This window comes from Musca autumnalis, unplaced genomic scaffold (assembly GCF_047663935.1).
Source record: "Musca autumnalis isolate F117 unplaced genomic scaffold, ASM4766393v1 scaffold_4, whole genome shotgun sequence".
In the NCBI taxonomy this organism is placed as follows: domain Eukaryota; kingdom Metazoa; phylum Arthropoda; class Insecta; order Diptera; family Muscidae; genus Musca; species Musca autumnalis.
In genome coordinates, this window is record NW_027411977.1 from 146,581,616 (window position 1) to 146,597,968 (window position 16,353).

The 16,353-nt window shown below is 35.4% G+C and overlaps 1 protein-coding gene across 5 annotated transcripts in view; it reads left to right on the forward strand.

Annotated features, from left to right (window-relative positions):
- The window catches only part of Lmpt (four and a half LIM domains protein limpet), a 437,156-nt gene that overhangs the window by 243,231 nt on the left and 177,572 nt on the right, over nucleotides 1–16,353 (forward strand). The gene's annotated exons all lie outside the window — the stretch shown is intronic.

Consider the following 16,353-nt stretch of genomic DNA (forward strand, 5'->3'; position numbering starts at 1 on the left):
ACATAACATACATATACCAATATATCGAATTCATTACCTATTCAATGTGCCTTGTTTTGGATAGAAAAAAGGAAAAAATAAAAAGAAACATACACACAGTTTTTTCGCAGTTATAATTATAATTATAATTACAATTTTTTCCGAAGGACTTTTTATTCTAAACTTAATGCAAGCATAATCTTTCTTTATGAATGGAATAAAATATCTAAATTTAATATTTTTGTAGTTGAATTATACTATTCTAATGTTTCTTCCTATTTGGTGTATGTGTGTGTTTTCATCAAGTGAAGGATTATGAGCCGGTGAACGACTCTGATCCGAATGATTGAACTGGATAGTGAACTATGAACTAGATTACTGAACTAGTTCAGTGAAAAGAGCTGAACTATTGAACTAGATCTTTCAAATGAACTAGATTGTACAACTCTAGTTTGAATATGGACTACATAAATCCATTCCACCTAAAATTTCGGAAAAGTTCAGTTTAAGACCTGCTCTCGAATCGCTTTGATTTTTATTGTAGAAAATTGTATTCGCTGCCACCATTACGACGGTACAAGTTTTTTTCAGGGGCGAGTACATACTTCCTGGAAAATGGCCTGAAAGATATAAAAATGCGTATGGTACAATGTGTAGTGGCTGGAGCTCACGATAACTCACGAATGGATTAGCCCAATTGACTATAAAATGAGTCATATCCGTCCACTCCAAACTTTTCGCTAAAATGGTACGCGCTGTATCTGTGGAACGAAGCAACCAATTTGGTCCAAACTTTATATTTCCTAATATTTTGTTTAAATGTAATTTAACTTCGAAAATTGTCCATATTGGTCTCCTCCTAAGGGTACTTCCCCCACAAAAGTTCAAAATTTTTTCTTTAAGTGCAGTCTGTTAGAAGGTCCTTTGGAAAATTATGTCGATGCTACTCCTTATGCTCCTGTTTACAATGATATTGTGTTTTTCGTGGGTAAGTCTATTCTTCCTGACATATTGGTCCAAAACCTCTAAGTTATACAGCGACCAACTGAAATGACTCCCAAAATAAGATGCACTTCCAAAACGGACATTTCTTCAGGTACCACCTCTGCATCACTTGCGAGCTTTAATTCAAATATATATTTTTGTCAGAAAGTTCATACTCCCAAAAAGCGCCAAGATATCTGAAAACCTCCTAATACATACGTAATTATTGGGGGAAAATATTTTGATTGCGATTCTATATCGTCCATAGATGAAAGATTAAACTCAAACAGGCAAAGCCGACTGATACATTTTCACTCGTGCTTTTTTGCAGGAGAATAATATTGCATTTTATAGGAAAAATAAAACGAATTTTTCTTCGATATCGAAGAATTGGACACCTTCATCATGTGTAACCAACAAATGTTTTTCTTATGAAAATGTCTTCCTTTTTCCGGGTTAATTTGATTCCCATAAAAGGACACCATTCGGGAATTGAAATTACCTTCTGGTCATTATACCACATTTCGGCATTTACATATATATTCGAAAAATTGTTTCAAATTGACCTTTTTTTTATTAAAAATTACCTCCAGTAGCGGGATTGAATGAATTCAAATTTTAACAAATATATTCAAATATTATTTGTAAAGTGAGTCACAAACATCCCATATGGGACAAGCGAAACTTCTCTCATATCAATGAGTGCACCCCGATTCATATTAGCTCAATGATATGGGACCTACCGTTTATCGCCTAGCCTGAACGGCGTGTCCTAAGACACCACATGTAAAGAAGTTTTACTTATGATGCATTACCTTATATTTAAGATTTTATCTAATCTTACGAGGTTGTAAAAACGTCATAGCCCTAGTATACACCTACATATTTGATAGTTTCTCTAATTTATCACCTCTAACGATAACATAAGCAATTATTAAAACTGTCTACCAATCATCAATCCCACCAAAAATGCTTTCACTTTTTATTCGTTTTGTTTGGCACATCAGAATGAGAATGTTTCATAAATTTGGCATTGAAAGTCATTCAAATGAATCTAATGAATGGGTGGCGGTAGTTCGTTCTTTCGTTGGTGATGTGTCAAATTGTTTATTTGGCTGTGTAACGTCAACAGATAAATGACGATTATGTTGACTGACGACGATGATTCTGTAGCTCTTTTCAAATTGATGACAAATTATAAAATGAAAACAAAAATACATACATACATATATAAACAAAAAATTTTAATTGAAATCACATTTTAATGTTCGCATAATATTCCCATTCCCAGCAAAATGTTCGATGCCAAAGATGCTATTCAAGAATGGGTGCAAGTGAAATGGAATGTCATTTTTTCAGCATCTTCACTCATTCTTTTTACAAGAGCGTGACCCCCAAAAGATGCAATTCATTTTCAGATCCTAAGCATGTCATCTTTACTAACTCGATGGAATGGCATCTTCAACAATTCTTTGGCATGGCATCTATACCAATCCTTTGGCATGCCATCTTAACCAATTCCCAAGAATAGCATTTTCACTAATCTTTGGCATGTCATTTTCACCAACCCTTTGACATCTAATTTTCACGTCTTGTTCGGAAAATGGAAAATGCTGTATTAAAAAATGATTTTAATTTTTTTATTTTATTAATTCAAAGGAATTAATGAAATAACTATAATTTATTTATTATCATAAAGTTTACATCTGTAATTGCAGTTTGTTCTCCTTGTTGTAACAGTAGTTAATATTTTTGTATTCTCATTTTTCTGCTTAATCTGACTCTGGGTCTATCAGTCGTAAGAATGTGGCAATTTCGCTATTTATATGGTTTGTAACCACAAAGCTGCAAACTTAAGTTTCTTAGCAGGATTGGTAGGGCAATTGAAAAGGAGCAGTGTGTCGTGGGGGCCTGTGCTGTATGCTGGGCAGATGTTTTCCACGGTGTCATCAGTACTTGCCCTATAGGAATTTTGACGGCTGCACCATCCCGAGCGTATTGACCCAAAACTACTCTGGTTTGTCCTGACAACTGGCGCTTCTCAGCTGCGATAGATGGTGGATGTTCTCCAAGGACCTCATTCACACGATAACTGTTTACTGCATCTGCGACTGCATTCGTGTGAATGCTACTTAAACCTGGTTGAAAGGCTTGTTGATCTAGAGGTTCTCTCTTGTAACGTTAGACTTATCTTTCTAGATTATGAGCACGGCTTGCTCTGAGTGAGTCCTCTGCTAATATGGAGATGGCCTTCAGCGCAGTTGTTGTGCTGCTTACGGATCCTATGCTATTGATCGGCAACTGGAAATATTTCTGATGCTGAAGAACTATAGCCACAAGGGTCCTTGCTACGGGCGACAAAAGCGAAATCGGTTTGTAAGATTCACCTTTGCTGGCATCCTTTTCAGGCTTCAGTAGCTGGCCTATTTTCCAGACTTTGGGAACGATGTGTTTGGCAAGCGACAGGTTGTAAATTTAATTGAGAAACTTCACTTCCGGCCGTCCCAGATGTTGCAGTCTAAACACCGCCGCTGCACGCATCAGAGTTTACTTCCTCCGCAACAGGTTTTGATTCATCTTACAAAAGGATTTTACTTCCCATCAGTGCAGTGCAGATTTCGACATTGACTCCAACTGCAGATTACTATTTCCTGAATTTTATTTTACAACGTATGTAGGGATCTACAAATCGACTTGTTGAGCAGGGTTCTCTAGAGCAGGCAAGGAAACTTTTATAATTGGGGTGTTCCTTTACTTTTAAAAATGGTAATTGTTGCAAAAATGGTAAAAGTGGTGAACTGTTCTCATATAAATTGTATGCTTTTAAAAGTAAGGAAACATTATGCGGGTAAAAACTGGAACACGACTAATACCAAAGAGTGCAGTCCGACTCTACTTTTAGCTCAATGCTTGGGACTTCCTAGCATAATAAATCTTACATGGCTTTAAACGTACCTATTTAGATAAATAAAAGAATATATGAGGAAAAGTCAAATTTTTTTACTTTCCATGAAGCCAAGGTTTGCACTATTATAATACGCGAACTATTGTAGTTTACCAGTAACTATGACTATTGCTGGATTAATTTAGATGTTTTTGTACAAAGCTCAAAAATTTAGCAAAAAAAATTTAATTTACGTGGTAGTTACGACCGCGTAAAGGAAAAAACATAGGTAAAAACACGTTGAAGCTAAACAGGTTTTTTACATTGCTATTCGATTTCTGATTAAACCATTCAAATGACGGACATCTGTCCAAAGTAAAAGTAGGAGAATACAAAATGAAGATTACACTTCTAATGTATCACTTTCCAAAATTTCCACTGTATCCACCTTTTATGGATGCTGACATTTTGAAGCCGGATTTCAGGTGTTTTTTGTATTTTTTATGTAACTGGGACGCGCATTCGGTTATTTCGAAAAACCAATTATAGGATTAAAGAACTCGCGATTCCGCATAATCTGATATGTTTATTGAGTATGTAGCCCACACAGCAGCAGAGTAATCTACTGCCAAAGGCCAAAATTTAGTGCGATGTTTTTTCTAAAAAACCTATTTTTTGGGTACAGTATTTACAATATCGTTTTGAGTGTGCTGGTACTCCGCGATATTTTAGTTTTTCGACGATCCGGATCATATGAATCACAGATCGTAAAAATCCATCTACTAGAACGGCGGAAATGGCTACTGCAAAAATTGAAAAATTTGCGAAAAATGTTTTTCAAAATATCGCTGACTAATTCGCGTTTTAAGTGGATCGTTTCCATTTCAATGAAGAAAGTGAATCATCACTCGCGTTTGTGCGAAAACAGCGGTTTGAAAAATTTAGTGGCATGGGAGCTGTATCCGATTTATCCAAAAAATACTGTGTGATGCTACATCCACTGTTCTTAATGGATTTTATTGAAATATGTTTAGATCGATGTATTTTTTCACGGTTGATAGTGAAATCGGATGCGCATAAAAAGTGCACTTTGTGCAAATTATAAGCGTTATACAGTTTGTTGCACACTAAACTGCAGACGATGCTACATCTTAGCGGCCAAAGTAAATCCTGGCAAATGTGTACAAATTAAAAGAGAAGAATTCGCTATACTGGTAAACCGCATGCGCATAAAGTGATTTTGAGGATTTCGCGATTTACACGCATTTCAAAATGAACATTACCCGATACAATTTTATTTCAAGATTATACCCCATTTAAAGGAACCCAACATTTATTTAAAAGATATCCATATCTTCTGCTAGATGTTATCGTGTTTTCAAGAAGTGATTAGAATAAAAATGTGATTTATTGCGTGAAATTTACCTAAAATAGAAGAAAAACTCCGAACTATTTTTCTTACTTTTTGTTCAACTAACTCACAAAATAAATTTTAATAAATATTTTCTCTTACAAAAATTTTATAAATTTCCTCAATATATTTTTTGTTTTTTGCTATAATATGCAAACCGCTAAACGGATTTGTATAGTTTTGGTTTCATTTGAATCTTCGCGATGTTTAGATTACGTACATATTTTTTATATATTTTTCAGATGCATAAACAGCTTGAATTTTATTAGAACAAGTTGTAAACTACCAATTGTTTTGAATGCTTTCCTAATTTCCGCGAGAATTTACAACTTTTTCACTAAAGTTATGGGACCTCAGTAAACATATAGTATGTGGGGAGCCCCTAATTAAGAGAGTTTCTCAATATAATGATTTTTTTGTTTTTATCAGAATTGAAACCGCCATAACTTTTGCGCGCAACAACCAAAATTAGTATCTCGAACAGATTTAAGAATGGGATTTTTTTCCCAATGTATGTACCAAAAATCTTTCATGTAGCTTAAAAAAAAAAATTTAATTTTTTTTTATGGAAAACTAAAAAATTTTGTCTTTTCTTCATATACATGTGTAAAAATAAAAACACAAAATTCATCTCTATTGGATCGATGGAATGGGTTCAAATGCTAAGGAAATGATCGGATCTATCACGACTTCCTTTGAATTGGTTCAAATGCTGATGAAACGATCGGATCTTTCACGACTTCCTTCGAATGGGTTTAAATGCTAATGAAAAGATCGGATCTTTCACGACTTCATTATAACCAATGCAAAAGATCCAGTGAAATCATGGCATCTCATGGAACCACTTCCATAAAATTTTGCTGGGTTTATGTATGTGTGTGCCAGATTAGATTTATGAGGACACAGACGCGATTTTGGGATACATTTTAAAATAATGGCAAACTTAACTTTGTAGTAGAACATTCATACAGAGTATTCAAATATAACAAATACTTTCGGAAGTTATAACTTAACGTAATGAAGTGAAACAGTTGCTAATTATGACACTAGTATCCTCTTCAGTACTTCAGATATAATAATAAATCTTAAATTATAATTTAATAGCCAAATATTTTGTTTAAGCAGTTACGTTCCCCAAAAATATGTGTGTATGTTTATATCGGTTATACCACCAACTCACTTATAACCAACAGCAGAAAACAATTAAGAGCCCGAAATGAACGTATTATATACATATTGCAAGAAATGCCGCACATTTGTCATACGTAACAGTAGGCAGATCATAAACATTTTTTCCTTTCGTTTCATGCCATTTCATATTTGTCAAGCACTTGTCTTACAGATTAATTAACGCAAGACGATTATTTGCGGTTGGAAAAACAAAAAATCCGAAACCACTTGAAACAAAATTAGATGAGGTTCGTAGTGAGAGCGAGAGAAGGAACGGAAGAAATGCTATATCATTGCAGCTATTGATGATAAATCGCTAGATTGCCATAGGGGAAACCAAATAATGTGACTGGCTGCCTAACCATGAATACAATGACAGAAACACTTCTTTCGGAACGACATGTAATTCAATCATCTTGCCTAATCGATTATTTTATATTTGGAAGGAATATGGAGCGTTAAAAGGGTGAAGTGTATCGAATGCTGTTTTCAATAACAAGCGTTTCAAATGTTCATAGCGTGTTATTGTTTGCTTTGAACTTTAAGATTAGTTCTTCTAAATACACCAATATGTATTAAATGTTACGCTGAAATGAAATGATAAAATGTTTTTACGAGAATTCGTTTCTGTAGTTCAAATCCATCTTGGTTGAAGCAAATTTAAATTTAATGATAATATTAACAAGTAAGAACGGCACACAGTGGTCAAATTCCAAATTTTTGTTGTCACCACTAGTTAATTTCTATATGGGATTCGATAGTAAATATATTTAAACTAAGGAAACCAAAAAAATTAGGTCACAATATTATAAAGTGTGGGCCCGGCGCACTGTGGTCCCAAACTGCGACAAAAATCGAAAAATCGATATCAATAAACTTCAATTACGATTCAGCAAATTATCTCTAAACATATCATATTTTAGTATTCCAACAATGTTTTTGTAATTAATAACGGTACTTAAGAAAGCAAAACAGAAGAAGTTGACATTTACGTATGATCTCTTTAAGACTTTGAATACGTCAGTAAGGTTGTGACTTTTTACAAGGCAAAAAACTAAGAATTTAAAAGATAAACAATTTTTTCGAAATGGCAGATATAGGTATTTTTATTATTTTTACATAAAAATCTGTATAAATTATTCGCATAAAATGTACTGCAAATTAATTTCTTTTAAACTACCTTTTTTATGGATTTTTTTCCAAGTCCTCAAAATCGAAGTTTTACTAAATATGCCATTCTATCCCACTCTCAATATTTTTTTTTTTTGGGAATATTCGAAATGTTGTCAAGTTTAAAAAAATTTGGTTGCAGCTGCATATATTTGCATTTCCGTGTGTTACATCAAAAATACTAATGACGCCTCTGGTCGTTTTAGTGAATATCCTGTTGCGTTGTTTTGTTTTGTGTTTTAATTGTTTGTTTTTGGGTTTTTCGTTCAAGATTTAGATATTTTTGTTTAGGTGAATACTTACGATTGTATTTTTATCTTTGATATACATATGAGTCTCTATGCAAAGTGAAAATCAAGTAAAAATGTTAAGTTCGGCCGAACCGAACTTTATTATACCCCGCAACTTGAAATGTTCTGACCTTAAATGGAATAATTAGTTTTTTATGCTGTCAACAATATAAGGCGAAGACGTTTTCTGGATGTAGATAAAAACTTCAATGAACTTGAAATCTGACGGTACCGTTATATGGGGACCGAAAACCTGGATCTATGTCTACACTTTTGGTGGGAAAGTTTGAATGTCAATGAGAACTCTAAATACCAAATCGGGCCGAAAACGTAGATAAAAACTTCAAAACGCCTAAAATCGCGAGGTACCGCTATATGGATGCTATACCAAAACCTAGACCTATGTCCACAATTTTTGGTGCAATAGGTTTCTGACTACTGGGAACCCTAAACACCAAATTACAGTTAATTCGGGTTAAAAATATAGATAAAAGCTTTAAAATACCTGAAATCGGAAGGTACCGTTATATGGAGGCTATACTAAAACCTAGTCCTATCTCCACAATTTTTGCTGGTAGATAAAAGCTTAAAAATACCAGAAATCGGGTGGTACCTTTATATGGGGGCTACAAGAAAAACTGGACCCATATTGATGATTTTTTGGCTAAAGTATTTTTTACTTATTTCACTGTGAACACAAATTTTAGGGCAGGGATAATTCCTTTTGGGGATGAAAGCCCTTGATGAGTGCATTAAGATTCTCGAAGAACAGATCCGCCGTGAGTGGAACTTCCGAGTTATGGCGTGATGACGTTTCTGCTGAAGACCCTGCATCTGAAATTAGCGTTGTATCTTTGTTTAACTGTTGTTTTAGCTTATTTATGAGATGACATGCCTTCAGTTAAATCGAATGAGGATTATTTTCATAGAAAACTTCGACCTTCTAACTCGCTTCATTCAATGTCCTTTTCGTCCTTTATTTTAAGAGCCGCTATAAAATTACCACAAGATTACCTTTTTCAGCTTCGAAATGTTCTGCAAAAATGTCGCTCAGAAAATTTTAGGTACGGCTCTCATTGACAATTAATAGATTTTGCCGCGTTTTCGTGGTCGTTTTGTGCATTTACCCTGGTTTTGTTCAGAAAAAGGCTATATTTTGTTTTTTGTATATTCGTTACAGAACATACAAAAACACAAAACACAGTTTTTTTCTGAGCAAACAGGGGTAAATGTCAAAAATGACTATGAAAACGCGACAAAATTGATTAGTTGTCAATGAGAGCCGTACCTAAAATTTTCTGAGCGACATTTTTGCAGAACAAACATATAACGCTATAACGAACAAACATATAACAAAGATATAACGCTAATTCCTCATGGCTTACAGGGTCTCTAGCAAAAACTTCATCACGCCATAACGCGGAAGTTCGACTCACGTCGGATCTGTCCTTCGGGATTCATAATATACTCACCAAGGCCTTTCTTCCCCAAGAGGAATTTTCCGTGCCCCAGACTTTCACCTCCATTTTGTTGCACAGTGTTTTAAGCATTTACTGAAAAAATCAGATCTATCCGATGACTCTTGTCGCACCTTCCCATACAAGCGGGACCACCGTGCAGCGTGTTCCAAAATACGACAATATTTCCCCATTTTGGACCATATCTATTTTTTCAAATTTCTCAGAAACTATAGCGGATCTTGTGCTCATTATTTTTTTGTTAAGTAGATAGGACTTTTTCCTTTAAGAAACGTTATAATAAATTACCATAACGTTTACACAGAGTGAGCTGTTTTGTTTTTTCTCAGGTACTACATTTTAGTGAAATTCATAATTTAGTCGACTAGAACTAGAACAACATGGATAATCGTTTCGTTTTCGCAAAAAACGCCTGAAATCGTCCTCTTTCAGCCCATACCCGTCATACTCTTTTCAGATTAGGATGACAATGCATGAATATGAAACCAAAATCAATATGGGTCCATTTTTTTCCTATAACCCCCATATAGCGGTAACAACCGATTTCAGGTGTTTTGAGGATTTTGTCTTCAGTTTTTGCCGAATTGGCTGTAACTTGGCATTTGGTGTTACCAATTGTACAGAAACTCCCCCACCAAAAATTGTGGACATGGATCAGATTTTGGTGTAGCCCCCCGGTACCACTCGATTTCAGACAATTTAAAGTTTTTTATCTACATTTTCGGCCTAAATTGACTGTAATTTGGTTATGGACTTCTCAGTGGTCAAAAAATGTATTTACTAAAAAGTTCAAAATAAAAAATAATTAAAAAACTAAGTTTCAGTGTTTTATTTATAAATGCACTTAAAACTAGAAAATAATTTGTCGCTTAGCCTCAAAAAGTATATTTTTCCTCATGATGGAATCTCTCAAATAAAACGCTTGCATTTAAATTAAAAATGGTGACAAAATGAAACAACAAGCGATTTACCTACCCATCATGAAACTTATGAAACTTATTTTTTTTAATTATTTTTTATTACATAAGTTTTATGAGTTTTACAAAAAAAACTGGGGAGTAGTGTTTCTAATTTTTAAACAAATTGTAATTTTTTGAAAAAGATTTTCTAAGAGTTTTAATAGATTAGAACATATAAAAACACTGGCATTTTCATGCACAATATGAAAAGAATTCAAAATGTTAACATTGATCCTGAATTCCTCTAAATTTGATCGTTTTTGATTCATCGGAAAGCTGATTTTTGACTAAGTAATTTCTTATTTTTGACTGTCTCGTCGAACATGTGATATCCTCCGCCAGGAATTGACCATTATCAGTCGAAATGTTTGTACCCCCAAGAAAGACTAAATTCCAAATTTCAGCTATTTCAGTTGAATAATGTGACCGTTCTATGAGAGCTAAATAAAAAATTGGACCTCTAACAAGAGTTCTCTGCAGGAATGTTGTACATCACCAACGAAGGCTATGTACCGAATTTTACCACTTTCTGTAATATAATACAGCGAAAACTTTGAAAATACTGAAAATCGGGCGGTATTGTTCTAAGTGAGCTATATTCACACGTGGACCTGTTCCCACCATATTTTGTACCCCCAACTTAATGCGGCCACAGCCTTTAAAATACCGAAAATCGGGCGGCATTGTTTTATGGGAACTATACCAAAACTTAAACCTGTACTGAAAATTTTCTGGGGAAAGTTTTGTAGCAAATTTCAGCTATTTCGGTTGGATACTTAATTAGATCTAGTCTTCCACTTGTTTACTCCATTGAAGAATTGGACTTCTAGTTCTACGTATATCGCCATGCTGCCCTTATGTATACGCCTTTTACATTCTTATGCCTAGTTAACGCAATCGTTTTTTCTCGATACCTTTAACTACACTGATGGTGTTTTATAGTCGATACAGCTCGTGGTTCTTACCAGATCTTGAGAAGAATTTTTCTCTTTTTTCACACTCCCACTTTTCCATTTCTACGTTTTTCCTGCGGAAAAGATGTTTCTCCGTATTTGCCCGATAACTCCTCTCTCGTGCGCTTCGCGTTGCTTGTAGGATAGCCCCATATGCCGTATTCTTTCCTTCGGTAGCAGCACAACACTCCTGGTCATACCATTAGTCCCTTGGTGGAGGTCTCTGGTATTCAAGTATGGATTTTGTGGAGCGGGCAACACATTGTAACTGTCTTGTTATATTATCGGAACGGGAAGTACTTTCATTAAGCAATTAGACCAGTTGTGTGGAATACGCTGTGGCTATCTATTGTGAATGTAGCTTACCGATGTCCAACTTATGTGTTGTGTCTGTCCGTTCTTTATTTGTTACGTTTAATCCGATATGTACCTTTGTTGCAACAAGGTGGTGGTCGAGTCTACGAGTATGTTTGCTCCTCGGAACAATCGTGCATCCAACACGCTCGAAGAATGTTTCGAATCTATCACAACGTGATCAATTTGATTTCTTGTTCTTTAATCTGGAGACAGCTAGGTGCCCTTATGAATGTCGAGATGCTTAAATCTGGTACTTCTAGCAACCATGTTTTTTGCCGCTGCGAAGCCTATCAGCCTCATTCCATTGTCAGACGTTTTACTGTGGAGACTGAATTTCCGGCTTTTGGGCCAAATATATTCTCCTTTCTCTTTGGCATTAAAATCGCCTAGAATAATTTTAATGTTATGGACAGTACAAATGTCATTTGTTTCTTCTAAACGCTCGTAAAATATATCTTTGATCTGTTCGTTCTTGTCTTCAGTGGGAGCATGTGCGCAAAAAAAACAAATGGTGAAAAAAGCTTTTATTCTAATCGTAGCAAGTCTTACATAGCCTTTATCAACTTTTGATACGTTGCTACTTTTTTCTTCAATAGACAAACGTTAAAATTTTGCCTGTTTTAGACCATCCTCCGATCACCACAAAAATACTAAATAAATGTGTATAAAACATATGACAATTTGGAGAACGGGCACCAGGTCCAACCCCCTGTATACATCCCTGCTCCACATTATGTACATTAAATACATACACACCATACAAATTTGAAAGTGAACGGATTTTGTGCAATTGAAGCCTCTAATTTGCAACAAAGTAGATTTTTATCTTTTTATTCGCTCTGTGTCTTATGTTATTTGCATTCCAAACAAAATTGGTGTCATCAATAAAACTCAAGGCAAAAATGCATGTAATGTTCAGACGCACACACAGTATTAATGGAGCAGCAGCGGATAACAGTTGTTCTAATAATTTAAAATAAAACACTGTAAAAAATTAAATTTAGTCTCCAACATTTCTGTAAATGTATCAAAAATAGCTACATCTTATTGTAGTGCAGGCTATACATTTGGTTTGAGTGGTTTTACAATAGACCTTCTGATGTCCTCTATTAAAATGCATTTTAAAAAAGACTATACATAAATATATGGTGATTTCTGATTGAAATCTGATACTTGTTCAAAAAATCTGTTTTTGAATTCCTTTATTTATTTCCATTCAGTAAAACATTTCAATTTTTTCAGATTTTTTTAACAAAGCGTTCCAGAATTCTGTAAAAGCTATAGGTAAAGAAATACTTATAACTTAATTAATATTGCATCTGAATCAACAAAAACTGCACGACTTCTTATTTCATAAAAACGGTGTTCCATTCATCCCCTTAAAGCCTAAACTGCTATCTCAAAATTGTTATATCATAGTATATGCGTATTACAAATCCCCAGTTTACTACAACAAACATATTTGATTTTATTAATTTTGTCAGACCGTTAATAAATTCCAAATTGACACGTAAACTCCACCTTACAAATATCCCAGCGATTCTTCTTTAACACGTATTAATACGGCAGCACCATGAAAACATTTCATTGATCCACAGCTCAATGTCGATTGGTGGTGTTCGCTTCTTTTTTGTGCTCTTCGCATTGCTATTAAGCGTTGACAAGAACATATTTATTTTTATTAACTGTTTCTTGTATTGTTTGTCGGTTGTCATTTACACCGTCAAGTCCAATCCTTCGTAACGCTTCTGACTTAATTCCATTCTCTGTGTGTGTGATTTTGTTCATTTTTGTCGCACCCATTTTCATTCATTTTGATGCGACCAAAAACTGTGTCCATAACTGTGGCTACGTGATTCAATTGTTGAAAATATATAAGGAAGATCTGAGGTATAAACAAAGCAAGTTAAATAAAACACAGTAAAAAGGCCTTTTTTGCAGGGAGTTGCTTAAATATATCGCAGAAATTTGAAAACTTTTTTGCGTTTTCGAACATTTATTTCGGCAGATCATCTTTGATAGTACCAAAATTGACCAAATTTAACCAGTTAATACAAAATGCTATTTCAGACATTAGCCTCCAGCATGACATAATTATTATAAGGAAATTCCATGGAAACATATCGTCTGCCTCACAAGAAAAGGTCGCAAGTTCATTTTTAGATATCTTTAAGGAGAGAGATTAATTATTCCAGCGCTTCCTTGGCGGTGGTTAAAGTTATAATATCATTTCCGCCGATGCCTATTTGAATGTATTTGGACTTACAATTTTTTTCCATTTATCTCTTTGTTTCTATGACAAACTAAAAAATTATAATTTTTATTTAAAAGACAAATGAGTGAGACAGACGATATGGTTTTATCTCGTAATATTTTGCACAAGCTCAGATCAAGATGGAATGTGGATCATTTAGATTCATTACTTTGGGTGCCTACGCCACAAAATGTCACAATTTTTCGTTGAAGGCTGCGCACGATAACTTTCGATGTGATTAACCGATTTGGTCCAAACTTTACACATCGTAATATTTCTTCGATGTATAGATTCGGGTAGAATATGGAGTACTCGTATATCTGTCCACTCAATTGGGTAAATCTCACACCAAATTTCAAAAATGTCCGCAAAAAGCGAAGTTTAAGGCTACCTGTCGCTTTGTTTTGATATTTTTACCGCTGGGATCCTATTACAGTGGTATAATGTTTTCGGAGATAAGTCCACACTTCCAGAGCCTATATCCCAAAAGCCCTAAGAATCTATGCCGGCATCAAACTTTCAAGAATATCATTGTCGGGCTAAACCTTCGAATACCTCCCTCGCAAAGATTCAAAATGTTCCCTTAAGTGCTGTTTAAGTGCTGCTCAAGGATCATTTTTTTATTGAAAATGGACAAGTCCATGCTTTCTGACTAAAGCCCTAAAAACTCCTACATTGACTAACCCGCAAAATTAGATCCACTTCCAAGATGGACTATGCCGGTCCATTCCTTCAGGTACCACATCTGCACACTTTCAACACATCTGTGTTTTAATCCAGATTAAGACATTTTATCTGCACTGATCTATTGACGGAATGCTCAGCAGGAGGATAATCAAATCAAATATCGGTGAGAATTCCATTCGGAAGTCTGTCAGCAGGGATACACAACAAGGTGGCGTTCTATCGCATTCTGTGGCTTCTGGTGATAAACGAAATACATAATGATTTATATAAACTACGAAGAAAAAACATAGTTTATGACCACGTCGGTCCTAATGATCAACGGAAAGTTCCCACAAACACAATCGGAACTCATGCAAAGGGCTTGTCTTGGTCTTGGAGTGAACTCATCTAAGATAGAGCTGGATAAAAGTCAAACCGTTCACCCTACAAACGCTTGATGGAGCTCTCTTTAGAAACCAAGTACCTCTGCATCGTCCTGGACCACCAATAAACGTGGAAAAGGAATGTCGAAGAACGTGCCAAGAAAGGTCTAATAGCCATTAATTAATACAAGAATTCCATTGGTAAGAATTGAGGACTGATACCATAGGTCATCCATTGGATCGTCACGACCATAGTACGCCCAATTGTTTCTTCATCAACTAAACACTACTAATCACCGTTGCCACGAAAAGAACTCCACATGTGGCCCTCAACGTTCTACTTGAGCTTCAACCGTTGAATCTTAAAGTGCAGGAACTGACAGCCAGACTCAAGAAGATAAATTCATGGCGCAGCACCGAGTATGGTCACGCTGCAATTTTACGACGACCTGGATGGACTAACGCTGGGATCGGAGGTAATCAGTGATTTTATATCACCAGAACTACACTTCGAAGAGATTAATGTACAAATACCTCACAGGGAGGCCTGGACCCACAACTCACCATCTCTACCCGGTATAGAGGTATATACCGATGGCTCCAAGATGGAAACAGGGACAGGAACAGGCGTCTACAACAATACCCTCAATTTAGGTCTCTCATGCAGGTTGAACGAAAATTGTAGCGTCGTCCATGCCGAGATCTTTGCGGTAAAGAAAGCAGCAGAACTGATAAGAAACATAAAAACAGATATAGTTGGACTGGTGAATATCTATGTGGATAGCCAAGCGGCCTCTTAATAACTTAGATCCCACTCCTAAAATCAATCGTTTCTTTTTTTGGGTCCCGGGTCATTGGCACATCGAAAGAAATGAAGTAGCGAATGAAATGGTGCTTTGCGGAACGAAGTCAACCGATATTGAAGTCGACAACTCTATATCGGGACAAGGCTAGCCAGACTTGGCACTACGAACCTAGCTGTAAGGTATACAAGGCAATCTGGTCCAACCTCACCAAGCTCCAAGAAGTACTACATCTCTGTGCTTTCCATGAAGAAGTACGACTTGAAATTAACGCTGGGAATAATCACGGGTGACTGCAGAAAACTTAATGTCCTTCAAATGGGAAAGATATGATAATGAGTACTCGAAAAGTGCGTTTGGCGTATTCGTTGTCATAAAATATCTCCGCCTAAAATTGTGGACAGGAAATAAAACTGATTATTCCATTTCAGTTCGAAATATTTTATGGTGAAGGGTGTAAGAAGTTCGGCCCAGACGAACTTAGCTATTTCTTACTTGTTCTCTATAACTTTATTTTTCAGCACTTTATCAGGATGAACACAATGGACCACAAGGTCTCTGAGTGAAGTAGCTGTCTATGTGACAGCTACGGGTCCTTTAATCTAATCTAAG